Below are 5,750 nucleotides of genomic sequence, written 5' to 3' on the forward strand. Positions count from 1 at the left end.
TCCAAAGAATAGTTTTTTTGTTATAAAAATGACTTCCGTTCAAGTGGTTTTAGGTTTAGTATCCAGTGGTGGAGGCACATATGGGCAAGGGCGGTCAGTGGCCCTACACAAATTTCTCTTTTTTAAATTAAAAAAAAAAAAAAAAAAAAAAAAAATTAAAAATGAAGAAGGAGAAGAAGAAGAAGATGGAAAACCCAATTCCCACCAAAGGAATTGATTTTCCTTAAAAAGCAAGAAAATGGGTCAAGTAAGGAAGGAAGGACTTGGAAAACTAATTCCATGGAAAATTTTTGCCATCAAATATGCTTTTTTTTTTTTTTGGGTGAAAATTGAAAATGTTTTCCATGGAAAACGATGCCTATCAAAAAAGCTCTAAGTGAAGTTACTTAAGAAAATGCTTTGAAGGCCTTTGGAATATAGTATAAAAATGCATTGAATAACAATACTTTTTTAAAATGGAAAATTTATATTTTTTGTAGGATTTTCTCATGGCGATATTCTCACGGTAGTGCTAAGGGAAAAAAAAAAAAAATGATTAAACTCTTTTACCAGGCCCCATTTTCAAAAGCAAGAAAAAGATGAAAAAAGATTTTGACCTTTCTCAAACGTGGAGTCTTGGTTGGGTAGGTTCGTTTCTTAAAACTTGAAATGATACTTCAATATGTAATTTCTCATTATGTGACATGAATATACCGAAAATAAGGTCCATGTCTTTCACTTTAGTCCCGCTACCCAATATTCGGTTGCTTGTTTTGAATTTTTTTCATCTTTTTTATGTAATAAATGGGAAACACCAGTCATATGTCTCACTATGCAAATAGAATAAAAGATTCGTCCCACTAAGCATCTGAAAATGTCGAATGTTAATCTTCTACATACTGTTTTTGGACAACGACGGGCACTAAATGGTGATGGTACACGACATCGTATCAACATGTTGGTCATGTGTGTGTATTTTCATTTCATCTGAATGTGTCGAATTTTGATCATATTTTCTAATTGTCTACAATTTTCAAATATCTTATATTTTTTAAGAAGGTAATCAAGTGATGAATTGGCCATCTAATTTGATAAATTTGGTGATTATTCGAAATTTTTTTTCTTAAATTTAATGGTCATTTGAAAAATGATTTGATAAGTTTGATGACCATTTAAAAACATATAAAGTTTAATGGTCAATAGATAATAATTTGATAAGTTTGGTTATCTTAAACTTATAAAGTCTAAATATCAATGAAAATCATCATGTAAAATTCAATGTCCATTTAGACTTTTTAAGTCTAAATTTCCTTCACCAACACTCGTATTCTTAAACAACTTTTTCCCCCCTCCAAAATTTGTCACTTGTTAAAGAAAATTTGAAAACACTAAGACTTTATTTATATTGATTTGGAATTTATCTCATGGTATTAGTTGAGCTGACTATGCTTAGTGTATCGTGCTTGATGGCAATGCTTTTGTACACAGATGTTAAATTATGATATGTTATTTCTGATTTATAATCTATGTACTTTCATTTATCTCACCATTTGCTCTGAATGAGCTATATTTTCAAAGTATGATTTTTCATTTTTTTTTAAATCTGTTAATTGTCCGAATATAAATAAATTGTTGGTTAATGTATGTAATCATGATTTTGTGTATCACAACAAAGTCATTAAAATACCACGTGCATAATACGTGTTCTTGACTGATTTTCATGGACGAATCATCATCTTATTTCAGCATAATATACTGGAATTCTGATTAACTAATACAAATTTCATAACCTTCAAGAGAATTAATGCAGTAACAAGCATTACAAGATCTAAAACACATATTAAGTAAATCTTGTTGTGGAAAGACAGGAATGTATAAAATTGATGGGAATGAAAAGTTTAATATGACCCAGATATCCCCAAATGCTACATTTGACATGTTTCAACAAACCTTGCACAGCCCAATTGTTTGTCAATTCAATCAGTCCTTTGTTCTACATCAAAGATAAGATTCAAGTTGTTGTTAAAATGTATCTAAGTTGTTTTAAAGACTTTTATTTGTTGAAAATTTTGGGCATTATATTTCAGCTAGTTATATGTGATTATAATGGAAATTGTGCATAGTTCACTTTGACTCAAGGTCCAGATTGATAAGGTTTGAGGACGGACGGCAGTGCGGAGAAAAAAAAAAAAGGAATCAGGACTGGTTTCACACATACATGGTTTATAAGTTTAGAATTATGTTAGAACATGCGAATTGCAATAATGTTAGAAACATGTATATACAGTAGAATTTTAATTAATGGTGTGAAAAGGATCCCTCCATTGAATTAATCTGAGAACGTAAAGCACTTTTTAGTTATCTTTTCTAGCTGGAAATTTCTTACAAATTTCTATTTTGTAAGGTTAAACTTTACACTAAGATCTACCACAATAATCACATATGATGGCATTATTATAGGTAGAAAATCGTTATAACTCATCCGGTCACTTCATTATTTTATCAATTATTAATCAATTATTTTATCATTGACTATTAACCATCGACAGTGAACGATAATAATAACGATGTTATTTATTAAAATTTAATTAAATAACGTTAAAAATTCTTCAATTTATATATAAATGCACTAAAATATAAAAATCATATACATAAAATATAATTCAATAAATCTTTTTTTTTTTTTAATAAAAAAGCCCAAACCTCGTAATATGTGGTCCTTCGTTCACACAAGAAAACTTCCAGGTGGGTTCCTTTTCCTTAATTCCTTCGGATTTGGACGTGGAACTTGTCAAACTTGCATGCAAAGCTAGTAGCATGCCAATAATTACACTTTTCCATTTTGGTTACCAATTTCTCCATTTTGATTGTGTGATGGTCGATTACCCATTTCCAAATTTTAATCATGAAAATCATTTGGACAAATTGGTATTGGTTTTTTGAAGTTTTCAAACAAATTACAAAATAATAAGCTTTCTTTAAACAAATTATGGATTTGTATATTCTTTAAATCGATGATTGTGAAAATTTAACCAGCTCAACTGGACATTTAGCCTTTGTTTGAGTCCCATTTTTTCAACTAAAATATATTTTTCAACAGTGATTTGACATCATTTTAACCACACATTTTTCAATAAAATAATATTATATGCAAATAAAAAACTTTTTCCTTATTTTTAACCACACATTTTCCATTAATACACTATTCAAAAATTCATTTTCTCCACCAAAATGGGGCTCAAACAAGGGCTTAATTTGTCTAAATGAGCAATAATAGATTGGTTTTCCCAAATGAGTCGCCTCCTGAAAAGATTAATTGCTCTTTTTAACATAAAAAATCTTCTTCTTTTTATAACATACAAAAACAACACACTCCTCTTCTTTTTCTTATTTTTTTGTATTCTAGTAAATCAGGAATAAACATAATTATTTACTTTAAAAATGGAATATTTATGCAGTTAATCTATTGATAAAAAAACTGCATTATCTTGAATTTATTTTTGCAAAGAGTAGAACATCAATCTACGGTAGGATAGATTTTCCATTTGTTCTATTTTAAAAAAAAAAAAATGTATTGAAGATCAAAAATGAAAGAATCCATAAAAGGGAATTGATGTAGAACAGATGGCTGAATATATACAAATCTGCAATTTACTGTTTTTTTATTTTTGATCCAACTATGTGTGTGTATATATATATATATATATTGTACTTGTTAAAATATTCCACAATCGAGTCCAAAAAAGCTTTTTGTATCTGTTCATTTCTGAATAATGTTTCAAAACTAACATTGAGACACAGATAAATTAGAAGATATTCTTTCACAATAAATTTGCCACCTCTTAATCTTTTAGAGTTGGGTTTCTATGAAGCATTTAACATAGGTGTGAGAAGGGGAGATGAGGGAGAAAGGGTTAGTCTGTAATTGGTGTTTGTTATTTTATGCATCCATTGTTGTTACCTAATACCGAAATAAAAACAATTAAAAACTAGAAAGAAAGATATTAGAAAAAAATAAGTGAAATTCTGAAACAACAATTTCTAAAGTTTCTAAAGAAAAAGATGCAACATTTTCTCCTCTTTTTTACTTTCCCTTTCCCTTCCCCTTTTCCTATTTCTTTCTCCTTCTCCCATATTTACTTAGCTGCTGCTCACTGATAGAACAAACGACTCTGCAGCCCCCTCTTTCTCTTTCTATCTTTTCCCTCAAATTCACGTCCGCCCAATCAGATTATAACTTGTTAGACATTGTTGATACATAAAAATTTAGCCCAAATCGAACGGCCCAAGTAATGAAGCACAATTAGAGGATCCCCAAATCAAATAACCCAAAAAACGAAGCCCAATCAAACAATTCAGGATGAAGGCCCAAATAAGGAGGCCCATGAACGCGGTAACACCATTGCCCAAACTTGCAAGTCGCCTAAGATTTGAACGAATGAATTGCCATGCAGTCGCCCAGAGCTGTGACTCCGCTCTCGTCCAAATATTCAAGTCGCCCAACATCTTAGCAAACATAAGAAGTTATGGTTACCCAAAAGTGCAGTTAATGAAGCAGTTATTGGGTAGTCCTATCACGTTCCACGATTCAAAAAATTCAATTAAAGACGGTTGAACGATAAAAGTAGTGATAGCAATTAGAGAAGGCAGTTACATGATAAGTTGGCCACTACAAAGAAAGTGGACAGTTATAGAGTGATCAAGCAGTTTCTTAAGCAGTTGATCACGAAGAAATCACCCAGGGAGTATAAAAGGAAGAAAATACATAGAGCAAAGGACCCCGAATCAAACACTCTCAAATAGAGAATATGTAATTTTCAATTTCTTAGTTTAGATTTAAACACTTCTTTTACAGTAACTCGTGTGCTTGCGCCCCTTGAAGGCATTCTGTTTTTACTCCCCAATTGTAAAGTCATCGCCAATAAAAAACGCCCCTTTTTGGGACTTTGTCTCAAGAGGTTTGTCCCTTACACAATCGTCTGATCCCATTTTAATTGTTAGCAACTAACCCGCGCGAAAGAATTTGGCACGCCCAGTGGGACAGTGGTGTTTGGTGTTGAAAATACAAAAGGTGAAACAATATGCCTCAGAGATCCGATAAGGAAGCAGCAAGTCAGGGAGGAGTCCAATCTGTCATCGAGCGATATGAGGAGCAGCATGCTTCTCCACGAACAGATGGACAGAATCAGAGCAGTAACAGTTGTTACGAACCAATGACAGAGTTGAGTTCTCGAACTACGCGTGCACTACTTGGAACACTCACACAAGATGTCGTTGAACAGGTAAATCTTTGAAATATTCATAATATGGAAAGATTTACCCAAAATGGGAATGCACATTATGACAACATGGCCAAACAACTAAACACTTTGAACGAAATAATGAATAAGTTAGTAGGCCAAATATGTCAACCGATTCTGCCTCTTGCAAACCACTTTCAAACTAGGACAATTGTGGGACATAATCCCTTAGTCCTAAATCCGAATCAGGGGATAGAACCACTTTCTGGTCCTTCTACTTCAAACCAAGGGGGTGGTGCAGTGCCAAATCAGAACAATGGTAGTGGTACGCCTGACTTGGGGGGTAATCCAAATGTAAGAGATAATATCCTAAACAATGGACAGAATACCCCACGTGTTAATGAGGGAATAGATTTTCAGGCTACTGGTAAAGGCCCAAATCATGGTAACTTTGTTGCCAATCAAGGATCAAACATCAGGCCTCATGCAAATCAACTGGTTAACCAACCTGTAGGAATTCCATATGACCCC

Source organism: Olea europaea, chromosome 7 (genome assembly GCF_002742605.1).
Source record: "Olea europaea var. sylvestris chromosome 7, O_europaea_v1, whole genome shotgun sequence".
Lineage (NCBI taxonomy): Eukaryota > Viridiplantae > Streptophyta > Magnoliopsida > Lamiales > Oleaceae > Olea > Olea europaea.